This window comes from Emydura macquarii, unplaced genomic scaffold (assembly GCF_026122565.2).
Source record: "Emydura macquarii macquarii isolate MOO-44397 ecotype Brisbane River unplaced genomic scaffold, CSIRO-AGI_Emac_v2 contig_499, whole genome shotgun sequence".
NCBI lineage: Eukaryota > Metazoa > Chordata > Testudines > Chelidae > Emydura > Emydura macquarii.
Window position 1 is genome coordinate 8,677,488 of NW_027130636.1, and position 15,501 is coordinate 8,692,988.

General features: G+C 44.4%; 1 long non-coding RNA gene across 1 annotated transcript; it reads right to left on the minus strand.

The window, feature by feature from the left end:
- Window positions 1-1,911: 1,911 nt before the first annotated feature.
- Window positions 1,912-11,464, minus strand: LOC137146986 (uncharacterized). The gene is made up of 2 exons (XR_010918119.1): window positions 11,096-11,464; window positions 1,912-2,173 (listed from the first exon to the last, which is right to left on the minus strand). It is a non-coding gene; the product is annotated as an uncharacterized lncRNA (long non-coding RNA).
- Window positions 11,465-15,501: the final 4,037 nt, after the last annotated feature.

Below are 15,501 nucleotides of genomic sequence, written 5' to 3' on the forward strand. Positions count from 1 at the left end.
AGAATAGTTCAAAACTGTACACAAGAGTCTGGTGCTTTGAGCACAGCCTATAATTGTGAACAAACAGAATGCAGCAGGAAACTGGTGGACACACTGCTATGTAGAAAAATGTGCAGTGATTGATAGTCTCACTATGAAGAAAAAGAAAAGAGGCACATGCCACCTACAGAGAAATTTTTGTGGTTTTAATGACAAATGACAGCAATGCATGTGTCCCTTAATAACTTGCATCTTTTGTGCGGAAAGCCATTTTCTTATCTGCAGGCTAGTTAATTACAATTGAAGACCGGTGTTGCACTCTTTAATTATGGAATTATTTTCCACTGATTTCACTTTCCCGGTCCCTGACATTTGCATGTAGATTTTCTGTCTAGTGCCAGAGTGCACTCCAACCATATATACTATGTCATTATAAGAATGATCTAGTCACAGCAACTAGAAACTGAATCTATGTGCTTTGGCCCAAAGGGTCCTGCATTACTCCTTCGTTCCCCTATCTGCAACCTTCACAATGTTCTTTATCTGAAGAGCCACCCCGACATTAGTGAGGATCATGGAGATATCAGGTCCGTGTTCTTAACCCATTCCTGAGCTAGCACCCAGCAGAGATCCTCAGCTGCTCTAACTTGCCTCTTGTTTAGTGAGGAGACCATCAGAGCTGCTGAACTATGTGGCATGTCCCTAGAGAGGGCCAGGGATCTAGAGATCAGCTGTTTCCTCTCTAATCCTCAGAGCTGCTAGAGCTGGGCCAGAGACGACAGGGCTGGTCACATAAGTGCTCTGAGCAGGTCTTTTGCCAGCTGTGGCATAAGGAAGGAAGAGGTTGGGCCTAGGATAGGAGGAACCCAGAGTACCTGATGCCCAGGTGCTTGTTAGGATAAATCCAGCCTAGATAGCTATTGCAACTATTCCTCCATTCACTCGGCTACTGAATGAAGGCAGAGACAGATAGCAGCATTGCTTGCACACTGGTGGCCAAGGTTGCTGCTTGGAAGATTCTCTTTGCAATGCTGGGGGCTAGAAACTTAATTCTTGTTAGATAAAAGCTTAGACTCCAGAGAAGTTGATGGTAGTAGTACCCTTCAACCCGGGAGCTATGGCGGTGGCAGTGGAACTATTCATCCTAGGTAGGGGGATTTTACAAGCCTTCACATCTACTGCACTTACTATCTAGCTTCAGTGGAATGGTTGTGTATGTTTGGTACTACTATAGCAGCTGGGAACCACACTCAGGGACTGGGACATCATTGCACTGGGCTCTGTACAAACACAGGACAAAGAGATGGTCCCTGCTCTAGAGCACTTATGATCCAAGTATAATTTCAAGAGACAACAGAGGGATACAGACAGACGGGGTAGTACAAGGAAATAATGGGATACTACTGGTTAGCATGACAGACAGTGGCTTCAGAACATTCATGGCCTAAATGTTATCAAGATGGTTGTAGGCATCGTGGCAAAGGAGAGTTGTAAAGAGGGGTCTGAAGGAGAAAAATGAGTTTTGCAGATGCTTATGGGGAATTTCCCCCAGGGGTAAGGAGCAGCTGGGAGAAAGCAGGAAGGCATGTGCCCAAAAAATTAAACATGTGGGCAATGGACGCTGGCGTCACGGATCATTTGGAGGCAGGAATCAAAATTTAAATAATAAATGAGTTGATAGGTAGGGGGGATAGGCCATGATAGGTGATGCAGAAAGAACAGGTAAGTTTTATACACAGGCTGGATAGGAGGACCTAAAAAGATGTCCCAGTCAAAGATGACACCCAGGTTGAGAGTCTGGGTGACAGACAAGATCGTAGTCACATCCATAGTGATCAAGAAAGGAGGTGGGGAGGAGGGTGTAGATTAAGAGCTGTTTTAGCCAAGTTGTCATCAGCAATCCCTCACTTTGAGGCTGATCTCTACCACGGATTTACAAAAGGGCCCTTGGAGGACTCAGGAGTCCAATCCTGGAACCAGAGATCCACCCACAATAGGTACAGACATTTCCCCGTGGGTCAGCTGCCTGCTGGAGAGAGTTTTCTTTCCTTCTCTCTCTCTCTTTTCAGCTTTGAGGGCAAGATGCTTCTGCTCGAAGTAGAGACTGGACGCCAGATGGACTCATTGTAGCAAGTGAGGTGTTTAGAAGGAGAAGAAGATGAGACACTTCTGGGTCTGACTGTGAAGGAAGGAGCTGTAAGACAATGAAGGGAAGGGGGAAGACCATGTCATATTTGGTCCGTTTTCTCTTGGAAGAAAATAGTGAGATCTTGTGAGGAGAGAACTGGAAGCAGGAGGGTTTGAGGAATGGGTCAAAGATGGCTGGAATTGAGGACATGGGATTCACTTAAATTGGAGAAGTACAGTTGTTTAGCTAGAAAGATGGCAGAGCTGAAGGAGGAGAGAACAAATTTGTAGTGGAGGAAGTCAGCCTGGTCATGGGATTTTCACCAGATGCTCTCTGAAGCCTGAGAATAGGAGCACAGGAAGCGGACTTCGGGGGTGAATCAGGGCAGACCTCGCAATGGGAGAGAAGAGCGGGGGAGGAGAGAGGTCAAGAGTGGAGAAGAGTGAAGCATGGAGAGAGTGTCAACAATGGAAGAAAGGAAAGAGGGCTGAAAGCAGATGAGACATCATCATCGACAGCGATGGACTAGAATGTGCAGATTATGATGGGTGGGAAGGAGTGGCTAATGGGTGGTGCCAAAAGAAGATAGGGAACATGGCAGCAGAGGGATGAGAACAATAATAGTTGGCAGAGATTCTTATTTTGGAACAAGCTATAATCACTTAAGATATGATGAGTGTTTTATTTTGCTGTTTAAAAGCTAGCTATTAGAAGACCTGGTTTTCCATTCTATAATGCTTTTTACCTTACTCTGTGTACACCCACATTTCCAGGTGATTCTTTCTCAAACCTGTTAGGGAGATTCAAATTCGTATTGTCCTCTTTGTAGGTGCTGGGTGCCCCAGCTTGGAATATGTTAATATTTTCTATTTTGTCATTTCAAGTTCTGTTCTCTTGGTAATAGATACATTATGAACACATCCTTAACCACTCAACCATCTTTCTTTCCTATTTTGACTTGTAGGTCTCCATTAAATAGTTATTCAAAAGCTAACCTACCATATGTCAATATATTTTTAGAGGACATGCTGTAGATATCTCCTCCGTGCATTGCTTCAGTTTATTTCAAACACACTTTTCATTTTTCTACCCATCTATACGTCTAATTCTTTTCTAGTCTAGACAGAACCCATTAGGTTAAGATTTTCAAAGTGATTTGACAGCTTTAGTTCTTGATGCCCAACTTGAGGTGCCTTAGAAGTGCCTGACTTTCAGTGAACAGGTGCTCAGTGCTTTCTTAAAAATTGGCCCCTTTCAAGTGTCCTGAAATTGGGCCCCCAAAAGAGAGGCAACCAAAAATCACTGGTGCTGTTGAACATCTTGGGTTTAATGGGCAATCCTTTACAACTGCAAACACTTGACAGACTTTATAGGGAGGAATCCATATTTTTCATTTCCTGCTCCTCAGTTTCAAGAGACTAAAGGAATTTTTAAACAGTGACTAATGGTTTTTATGAGACCAATTTTTTTCTTGTGCTGGATTATGTGGATTAGGAGGATTTGAAAAGAAGGCCATCAATACTTTGAAGCATTGTAGTGCCAATCATGGGCAATACAGGCAACATTACTTACCAGAAACAATTCTTTATCCTCCCATCTAGGACATATTTACCAAGTGGCCACTCAAAGTTAGGGAACAACATTTCAAAATCTAAATGTATTCTGTGCACCTATCATACATAGTTAGGACATTGATAATGCTGATCCTGATGACATGCTTGGGAGAGTGTTTTGTTGTTTCAAATTTTTATGAAATACTAAGTTTTTTAGATGGATACTATACAGTCCTCTCCCCCATCAAGAGCGTGCTTTATTTTTGAGGGACTCTGTTAATGGAATTTGTGTCATATAAAGGAGGACTGAATCCAATATCAATAATGCAGTGGAAATGCATGGTGTCCAACAGTCCAGGCAAAACTGAAATCAAGGATCGTACAGGGACGTAGGAGACCAGTTGTTCAGTTACATAATAAGCATGACATTGCACAATGTCCTACGCATAACAACCTTAGATATAGATGTCACTGCCAAATCAGCCTATAGCTACCGGAAGCCAGAGGAAGATTGGCTAGACTGGGTATAATGTGATGAAGGCATTTAGACCATGTTACAATTTTGTCTATGTGAATTCTACATATGCTGAAGATGATTTAAAGAGTGAGGAAAAACATCAGTTAATGTGTTCCAATAGTCAAGTCTAGGTGAGATCAAGGTATAAATCAGATGAAGAGGTGCTGTAAACGTGAAGTAGTTTGACAGTTTCAAGGTGTTTTTTGAGAGAGCCCAGAAACAAGCCAACCAAAACATGTATTTCTAACCTAGATCTCACCAATGAAGCCTAATTTGGCTCTTAAAAAGATGTAGGGCCAAATCTTTTTCTGTGCTGAAGATCTGGGCAAAACCACGATGGACTGGAATGACAAACAATTAGCCAATATCAAGGAGCTCCAGCAACCAGTAAGAACCAAACCAAAAGAAAAATCTTTTTCCAGTATTAAGCTTCAGACTAAGTGGTCAGGCTTGGATCTTTGGAAAATAAATAGAATACCGTAAAGCACTTTAGCATGGATTCCATAGGAAGATTTACTTATCTGCATTAATGGATGGTAATAGATATATTATCTCAACCATCACTGTGATGGCCAAACCCAGATCTCTGAATAACAGTGCCACACAGGGGTTGTGAGATTAAACTACAAAAACAGGACCACGCTCTGCCATTTCAAACAGCTAGTTTTGCAAGTTTAACTGGCGTGATCCCTACAAAAATAATGAGTATAACTGTGTGCTAATATGTGTCTAATTGTATACAATATCCTCCTGTGATGCAGCATCTCTTAAAAGAAGTGTTGCACAGAGCGTGATACGCACAAATAAGGTGTACATCTGTCCAGCTTTTTCCTCACTGAAATTTCACCTCACAATGTCATTTGTGTCTGCTAATTAGAGGATGCTATCTTCCATTGTGATAACACATTCTCATTCACAGCTTGACATTATAGTACATCCAGACCGCTCTGTGGAACACAAGCTTGTGTGTGTTACATATGATAATTTGCTTCTATTAGTTTCCCTCAAGGTATTTAAGATTAAATTAGTGAAGCTTGTATATGGAACAACTGGACTTTTTAAAACTAACAAGCACTTGCACACACCCTCACTTTCACACTTTTCCCAATATATCACACCTCCTTTCTAAATTTCTGAGTGCGATGCGGTGCAGTTGTATTCATTTAGGGTTAGAAATGCATTAACACGTTTTGCTCAGGCAGTAATCTACTTGAATTGCATACTTAGAAGGTATTGTTAAGGTTAATGATCTAATAATTAACAGCACATGACACCTATGCAGTCAAATGAAGTGCAGTAGCTGAATTACTAATAAGGCCTGATCTTCGCTGGTAATGGAGGTCGACGTAATGCTACTTACATCAACCCCCTAAAGTATACGTCTCCACTGGCATGCAAGTTCTGTCAATTTAAAGCACAGTAAAAGCTGACATAATAAAACCACCTCTGCAAGTGACGTAGCACTGAATTCGAATGCTATGGGTCAAATTTACATCAGTGTAGACCAGCCTTTTTTTTTTTTTTTTTTTTTTTTTTTTTTTTAAATATACAGAGTACCACTCAGGTCAGGTGCCGCTTCACCTGACTGTACCAGGCCCGAGTAGGACTTGGTAAAGTGGCGGGGTTCCGTGGAGGGATCGATGCCCTCCGCCGAAGCCCTGCCGCCGTTTCCCAGTTTTCGGCAGCAGAGAGGTAACTGGGTTTCGCGGCAGGGGGGTTTGAATTCGGCGGCAGAGACCTTTTTCGGCGGTGGGGGGGGGGGGGAAGATTTGGTGGAGGCGAGCTTTCTTGGCAGCGGCAAGGGGGGGATTCGGCAGCGGCAGGGTTTAGCGGCGGCGGGGGGGGGGGGGATGCGGTGGCGGCAGGGTTTAGCGGCGGCGGCGGCGGGGGGGAAGCGGCGGCGGAATCGGTGGCAGTTTTTCCCTCGCGTACCACCGATCCGTCTTCCACGTACCACTGGTGGTACGCGTACCACCGGTTGAGAACCCCTGGTGTAGACAGAGCGCAACGTAAATCAATGCCATTGCCTCTGGGAGATATCCCATAATGCCCCGTTGTGACAGCTCAACAGACATGCATGCTCTGCTGTAACATGGCCCTGTAAACAGGAAATGGCTCCTCCCCTCAAGCCCCAGGAAATTTTGAATTTCCATTTCTAGGTTAGACAGTGTGGAGAGAGCTTTGTAGCCGAACTGTTCATAGCGGCCACATGGCCCAAACACACTCCAGCTCAGAGTCGACCAGAGATCTTGGATCTTGTCAGTCTGTGGGGCAAAGAGTCTTTTCTGGCTCAGCTCTGAGCCAGCAAAAGAAATTTGGATATATACAAGAAGATATCTCACGGCATGTTGGAGAAGGGGCACAACAGGGATGCGCAGCAGTGCAGTGTTAAGATAAAAAAGCTGAGGCAGGTGTATCAGAAAACTAGGAAAGCTAACAGCCCTTCTGGCTCCTTGCCCAAAACATGCCACTTTTACGAGGAACTGCATGTGATTCTCGGCAGTGACCCCACCACTGTGCCACCACGCAGCATTAATACTCCGAAGAATCCCAGTCCAAGATGAATGAGGAGGACCAGGGTTCAGGAGAGCAGGGTATCCATTCTCCCTGAGAGCCAGGACCTGTTCATTACCCCAGAGCAGTCCAGCCACGCACAAGACAGTGGGACTGATTGAGATGCAGGGGAAGGTACATCTGGTGAGCATGTGTGTGGCAAATCCTTTTTTTGCTGTTGTGTCCCCAGTCCAGGTTCTTAAAAGGAGTTTGTATTTTTGAGGGGAGGGTCTTACTGGGTGCTGGCAAACTTCAGTGGAGGGTTACTCCCAGAAAAGACTATTTATGTCTAGAGGTATGCTCCGAGAATCCTCTGTGGCTATCTCAAGGAAATTTTCTTGTAGATAATATGTTAACCTTTGCAGACAGTTTCTGGGGAGGGCAGCCTTATTTCTTCCACCACAGTAGGATACTTTTCCCTGCCACTCTGCTATTAAATGAGCAGGCATCATCGCAGAACATGGCATAGCAGCAAATCTTCCCTTTCCACCGGCCTTATCCTCAGGAGACTGACATCACACTTGGTCACCTAGGGAAAATGGCGCAAGTTTAAAGTATCCGACCAATACAGTCCCTCCATTTTATTCCTCTGCCGTGGACAGGGTCCCTGGGTGCCTCCCCAAGACTATTCCTAATACTGTTGCAGTAGGCATTATGGATCAGGGCACTGGTTGCCCTATGTTTTCTGCCGCTACAATTCACCCACAGTGTCCTCTAATCTGTTCTGCCCACCTCCTCCCAAACCCGTCTTTGGCATATTACAGGGGAGCCTAGTGATCCCTCTCCTTGCTCAAGTGTAGATTGTGGATTTTAGCGCTAATGAAACCTCTAACAGATGCAAGACATGCTTACCATGTCTGTAATGCCAGTCCCACCATCCCAAGATGTACAGAATGGAATGCAGGTCTGGCTTAGCCTTGTGAACATGAAGGGGAATACTCTTTACATTGTAAGATTTCCTTTACTACTTTGGGTCAGCTAACAATGACAACTTTGTGCTTTGTCGTCTTACATTAGACACCTCAGCCTTCGGCACCCCCTTGCTTAACTTCAGATGAAAGACTTTCCCAGATTAGGAAGCAGAAAAAACCCCCCTGCAGAATGACACGTTCAGCGAACTAATGAACGCCTCCATGGCTGCTGACAGAGCTCAGAGCCTGGAGGATGTCCTTGTCTGAAAAACCAGACATAGAAGACAGAAGATTTGCGCAGAAGCATGATACGCAATAGGAGTTGTTGCCTCATCATGTCGGACTGATCCCTCATACGCATCTGGCAGAGCTCCAGGAAGAGCTCTTTCTTGCTGTCCAGCAGGACAGACTCCCTCTGCAGCCCCTCCAAAATGCTCCACTGCCTCCCGATTTGTTATCAGTCCTCACCCCCAAGTGGTCTAGGAGGAGGCTGAGCAGGATGCAGTATGTGCTGTACTCCACACTGATGAAGGCAAGCAGGATGTGACAGCTCCTTTAAGAGCTGCACACAGCTACAGTTGCTTGCACAGTGACACTTTACAATGTTAAGCTTTCACCCATTAAAACAGGTCACAAATAAAACTTTGTAGCATTAAAAAAAAAAAATCTGTCTTTATTCATTCATAGGGGGAAGGAGGAAGCCACTGGAGCGAGGGTGCGGGATGGGAAATAAAGGCACAGCACAGAAATACTTTACTGCACTTCATTGCAAAAAACGTTTTTTCAATGCTTCCTGAAGCCAAAGCGCTCCGTAGTTGGCTCTGAGCATAGCACTGAACTCTGACTGTTCAAAAATTTGCAGCCAGCTTATCAGCCTCCATGGCCCAACCCTGGGGGATCTTTTCCCCCTTCATTTCACACAAATTACAGAGCACACAGCATGCAGATATAACTGATGGGATGTTCTTTTCACTGATGTCAAGCCTAGTAAGCAGACATCTCCATCTGGCTTTTAAACACCCACCACAATTCTGCACTTGCTGAACCTGTTATTTAAACGCTCCTTCTCACTGTCCAGGTACCAGGTGTAGGGCTTCATTAGCCAAAGGAGCAAGGGGTAGGTAGGATCCCTCAGAATCACTATTGGCAATCCCACATCCCCAATGTTTATTTTTTAGTCAGGGAAGAAAGTGCCTGCCTGCATCTTATTGAACAGACCCGAGTTCCTAAAGATGCACGTATCATGCACTTTTCCAGACTACCACACGTTGTCGGTGAAACATCCCCTGTGATCCACAAGGGCCTGCAACACCATTGAGAAGTATAGCTTCCGGTTTATGTACTCTGTGGCAAGGTGGTCAGGTGCTAAGATAGGGATATGCATGCCATCTATTGCCCCCTCCCCCACTTTGGGAACCCCATTGTGTTTTGTAGTGACATCTTCTTGAATCATGGCCTCAACAAGTGCTTCTTTAATCGAATGAATGTTGTGACAGGGTTTTATAATTTTTATGAGGACAAATTGCTGTTTTAGTAACAGTGAAATGATTTCTCAAAATATAGGACAGAATTGGCAATTATACCAGTAAGCTTTTAAAAAAAGGTTATGGAGCAGCTATAGTTACAGGTCAGCAGAATGGGGGACTTGCCAGCAATTCAGAGGAAGGCAGTATCTGTGATTCAGAATACAATCACTGATGGCAGATTCTGCATCATCAGTTCTGATCTGTGGAGTAATGGATGCAGCGTGTTTTTGGCCCTGGAGCTATAAGGTGAGATGATGAGTCATTTAGCTCCATACAGGCCTTGTCTACATCACATATTTTTGAGCTCTGACTGTTGCCAGCAGCCACCTACTGGGTATTTGTATCACTGTCGGTCCCTGCTCTGAGCAGGGATAGATGGCACAGAGGTAAAACCAGCATCCTGTCTACTCAACGCTCCCACTGATGGAGCTGCTCTACTGACAGGGCAATGGTGGGGGAGCTCTGGGTAGGAAATTCTGTCCCATGAACATTTTCAAGATTTTGAAACTTCGTCTGATCTGCATCAAGATGAAACCAGACCTTTCAAAGTTTTTTGTGAAAAACTAGAGCATCCCATCCAACAATAGCTGGTGGCTAGGTCTCCCCCATCACAGATGAGTGCCCCAAGTTCCAGTCCCTGCCATAAAGCACTCTTGGTAGAGCTGTTCCACTTCTCAAACATTAATTGGAGCAGAAATTTGAACCGGAGTCTCTCACATCTTAGCTTAGTGCCCTAACCACTGGGTTCTTGGATGTCCTCTACCAGTTTTGACCAGAAATTTCATCCTGGACCTGAAAAGCCTTTCCTATCAAAAGTTTAGTCAAAACTGGAAGGTTCCTGAAAAGTTCCAGTTTTGATTAATTTGCATTTTCCAATGAAAAAAAACTTGTCAAAAATTTTCCTGACCAGCTTTACTCTGAATGCAGCGTGGTGAGGACACAGCTAGAGTCCTGCAGACCTTCCTGTTCTTCATCTTCCCACCTGCCAAGCTCCATGTCAGAGTCACCACTCTGGCTCAACCCTAATCTAGTCTTAACAATAACTGATCCAAAAGCAAAACTATGACTGGGAACTGAGCCTGGCTTTAGCCACTGGCAGTGCAGTGCAGTGCACTCCCACTACACCACGGGGCTGGCCAAAGAACCAGTGTTTTATTAAATCTGTAGCAGCATAAACTGAACATGAACAAATGTGAGTACTTGTCAAAAAAGTAATCCAATAGCTAGCATGCTATTGCTAGATGCTAGGCATGCTAAAATAACTGTGCCATTTGATAATATATTCAGGATTAGGGCTAAATCAATCCTGGAAAACAACATCTAGGTATTCACTCTGATTTCAAAATGCATTTGCAGTGGTCATGTTTTTTTGGTTCCCTTTCCATGGGTATTGAAACAACCCTAGTTCTATTCAGGTTGGGTGCTTCTTTTAAAGCTCCTGTACTTGAGTATTCACATCAGAAATGGAATATAGTAATTGGGTTGGACACTACAGCAAAGGTTCTAAAGAAGCAACCAAAACTAAACACCCATCCTCTCCCTCCCTCCCCCCAACACACAAGGATGGAACCACACCTTTCACAACTAACACTGCTCCCAGTTAGTTTTTAGCTGCATTGATGACAGAAAATTAGACCAGTACATGCACGAAATAGACTGGATGAGAGACTGCTTAACACTAGAAAACTAGACTAGTAAATGCTTTAAGTGTGTGAGGAGACACTATTTTATCAATCATAGGGGGAAGGGCAGGGAAGAAAGTTCCCAAAACCCCACACCAGAGCCCTAGTATAAAGGCACACATGCTCTCCCTCTCTCACACGCACACCCTCCTGCTTGTATATGACTGTGATAAGACAAAAGTCTATTTAAACACTGCAGGCAGTCAATAAATCTTCCAGTAGCCCATCCCGGGGCACACCACTCACCACTGGTCTGGTGCCACATCCTGGTTGCTTTGGGGATTAACTCTTGAGCAGACTCCCCCTTCCATGGTTTGCACATCATCACTCCGACTTTGGTCTGCAGCTCCTCTCATTCCAGGACCTTCAGCATCTCCTTCAAGACTTAGCCCTCCGGCTAGGTCACTCAGCATTCCCCTTCTGGGGTTCAGTCCATTGGCAGTCTTCCCATTCAGTGCCTCAGGTCTAGACCACTCCCTCAGTAGCCAGGCTGGTAGGGGAACATGGGCCTGCTCTCTTCTCTGGGCTCCTGTCCAGAACAGGGACCCTCAGTCAGCAGTTCTGTGCTTCCTCTCACTACTCCTTCCCCAGACTGCTTCTTACCTCTCTAACTTGTTTGTGGATGGTGGGTGTTTGTTTGTTTTTTTCTGCCCTCCCCCTCAGCTTCCAGAACCCTCTTCCCAGGAACTGACGGCTGGCTGGCTGCCCTCCTAGCCAACAGGCAGGGCCTATAAAGCCTGCACAGGTGAGGCTCTCTCTAATTAGCTGCCTCCAGCCAAAAACTTCCATTTGTAGCCTAATTAGCTGATTGAGCCCACCTGGCCTAATTTAGTTCTTGCACGGCCAATGGGGCTGTACCTACCCCAGCCTAATTTTCCTAGAAATGATGCCTCTGTGGAGGCCTACATGCAGCACAAAAGAAAAAACATCTTTTGCAATTTGCCAGCTCTGCTTATCTGCTACCAGAACTGCAGCAGGATCAGGGCAGTGTGAAGGTAAGCTTTAATTCATCTACATGCATATGTACCTCCACCCTGTACAGATCTTGTCTATATTTCTCTGTCTATGGGTATGAGTTATTGGGGTGAAACACAGCACTACATGACAACTCTTCACAACTGTGTAGGACAAAGTGAAGACTGCTTTATTTAACTGAAATTGCAGGGGGAATTTAGCAATGAAACTATAACAATCCCTATAGGAATTTGTTCCAGGTGCCAGGGCTAACACACACTTTTGCAAAACATGCCACTGGAGTTTATTTGCTACTGGTAGTCAGCACTCAGCAACTTGGTTTTACATCTTGCCCAAAAGATACCCTATAGGATAAAGTCTGCAATCAGCAGGAGATGTGAAATAAAATATGTACAGTAAAATAGGCAGAGAGGAGTGAGTGGGGCCTAGCTATTATTCCAGAGGCCTTTAAAATTTATTGCCTATAATTTTAATCATATCATTAAATAAGCCTTTTAAAGGACCATCTCCTATGCCCACAGGAACCTGCCAAGAGAGCACTTGGGGGGGGGGGGGAGTGGATTGCTCTTTAAAAGGCTGTTAAATAACAGTTGCAAAATATCTTAACAGCACTTAAAAACATTTTAAACAGTCAAATACTCTGTGGTTGCCAGTGAATAGCATATGTGGAAAGAAGTGCTGCTCTTTAGAAGGCTACCATTGTTAAACTACTGTATGTAGTTGTGTGTGAATATATACAAATGTACATTGTAGCATGTTATTTAAATTGTACCGGAAGCTCTTTATGTGAAGAGCTATAAGGTGCGTCTGATATAGCTCTCTGTGTGTGTGTAGAGGTACTAAAGAGTAAATCCACCAAAGGGAAGGATTATACGGAAGGGGGGGAAGAGGGGGAAAACAGGTACATCTGTACGGGGCTTCCATATATGGGCTCCATTAAAGTGGTTCAAAATCAGAAGGGTTTTTTTTGGTGGAAAAATGAGTTTTGTCTAACTAGTTTTTTCTTTTCCATGGAAAAACTTCATTGGAGGGGGAAAAAAAAAAAGTAGTTTTGGCAACCCCCGAAAAATCAAAGCTTTTCACAGAGGAATTTAAATGTAAGTGAGTCTGTTTTTGTCAGTTTCACGAGGGGGGGGAGGAACAAAAACAAAAACAGTTTCCTGGCCAGCTGTAGGCTCCACTGGGGTTCCCTACACCCCAGCATGCAGGAAGTGTGGAGTGGGGCTGGTTTGGGCTCACCTAGAAGGTCCTCCCTTGTAGGAGGGCCATAGTGCTGTGCCATGTTAAGGATGCAGTAGCTCTGCTAAAGCTGCAGAGGCTGGGGAAGTGAGGGTGAGGGGGGGGTCCTGTCCTCTTCTCTCCCAACTCTACGAGACAAACTCCCTCCCTGTGCTAAGCTAGGGAGAGACTTGGTGGGGAGTTGCATAGGGAAGACTTGCCCTTGAAGGAATGGAAAATAACTGGTGTTGTTTCAATTTGAAAAAAAGATTAGGGTTGCTTTATATGAAGTGTTGGAAAATATAATTTAGCTCAAGGTCTATGCGTGTCAATAAAAGCACTCAGAGGATTCATGTGAATATATCCCAATTCTTACTACATACAGCTAAGCCAGAAAGGGAAGTTTACTGCAATCGCCCACTGGAAAACAGATGAACGAGGGCTAGTTGTGCATTAAAGCGTGTTGTCTTCGACAACTAGTCTTTGTGGAACCTGCGAAGCAGCACAAGGACAAAAATATGTTCAGCCTCCAAATTCACATACTCTGAGCAGCTGAGGAGGTCTGTTTTAAATCCCACATTTAAAAACAAAATATCAAAGACCTTGTTTGCCATCTTCATGGGCTCTGTTTGCGCCAGTGGGACTGGCACTCGCTTGCATGGTTTTAGAAAGGAGCTGGCATCTTTGTTTGTTGGCCTTTCGGGAGTTGCAGATGGTACTGCTCCAGTAGTATTTGTTTTTCAAGCAACAACATGAAACCCCCCAGACAAAACATGATACAATATAAACTTAATATCAATAGCTCAGCGTGGCTTGGTTCCAGTGTACATTCTTCCAGGAATGGATACCAGTCCCATTCGGCACCCTGACTAAACTAGATCACTACAGCTTTGAGATGAAAGTAAAAGCATAGACGTGGAGAACGAAGGTGGGCGGGGGGACATGGGTCTTATTTTCCATTTAATAATAAAACACTCTGTAGATGACGACATCACCACCCTTGGGGATTGACTCTGCAGTTGCACCAATCCATTCAACATGGGAAGTATGAAGACAATAGCCACTACAAGGGTTAGAAGCTTTACAAAACCAAAATCATAGAAGATTAGGGTTGGAAGGGACCTCACGAGGTCATCTAGTCCAACCCCCTACTCAAACCAGGACCAAAATGCAGTACAGTCTCAGTCAGTATCTCCAAGGCTGTTTAAGTTAGTTATCTGTGCTGTCAAAGCCTTGCATTGTAACACAGCTCTGAAATCACCACTGTAGCGCAGCAGCTCAATTAAGCATCTATCATGGTTAAATTTCATACACCAACCACTGCCAGCAAAAAACACAGGATCTGATTTGACTGTTGCTGTCTCTGCCAAAGTTCATTCTGTGTGTGTAAGGATTGCAGAGGATATACTATATAAACTGAGACTGTTCTGAGACCCTTGCAATACCCTAGGCACTATAGGATGAATTAAGAATGGAGTGACAGTCCCAAACAAATATTCTGGCTTTTGGCTCTTCAAGTTAGACTCTAAACTCCACATTTCCAAGGAAGTGTCTGGGACTAAAGTCACAAGCTATTATGAGAATAAATCCCATGGAAGACTGAAAATGGAGGGGTTATTCTTATTTTAAAACTTTACAAAATGAAATCTGTTTCTTCAGTTTCTTGGGTCACTTCAGAGCATTCTCAAGCTACCTAACCCAGTTATTCAAGCATCCAAAATAGGATTTTTTACTGGTGATTCAAACAAATTATAAAGCTCACCAAAGCTGCTATAGTTCTGCTTCCTTGATACAAAGAGATATGGATCATACCCTTAGGCCAGCTCATCTGGCCTATGAAGCTTGCAGAGGGTTCCCCCAAATGGAACATGCACAGGACCAGATTTTTTTCCTCCAGATCAACGTTTTCTCACTCTTGTCCAGTGAAAGTCCTGTCCTTGGGGTCAAGGATCTGCAGCACAAATGGAGGCAATGGTGGGAGTGCTGGAGTGACATGCTCTGTCCTTCTGCCAAACCCTACAGAAAACCAGACAGAGGAATGTGGGGGATGGGGGGGGGGTGGAGCTACAGCCCATTTCATAAAGGGCAAACAAGCATTCTCCACTCAGGAAGAGATTTGGGCAGACCTGTCTGAGGGAATCTGCCTGTGTCTTCATTGACCCAGCCGCATCCCTGTTTCTATGGCAGGGGTTGATCTGGGCCCTTTTGCCTGCTCAGAACTGAGGGAAAACCAAAAATTTTCTTCATGCAACTCAGAAGAGGGGTAGTTTAGATACTGAGAGGACAATGCAGGCTGGTTTACCTTGATAAACACGCTGTGGATACTATCTTTCCACAGGTAGACAGTAGAGGTAGGCTGGAAAGAACATGAGGAAATTCTGAGCTCTAATGAACTAATTAAAGGCATTTTTTCCTATGTACACTGAGCTTTACAAAACAAATACAATATTGCCCAGTCC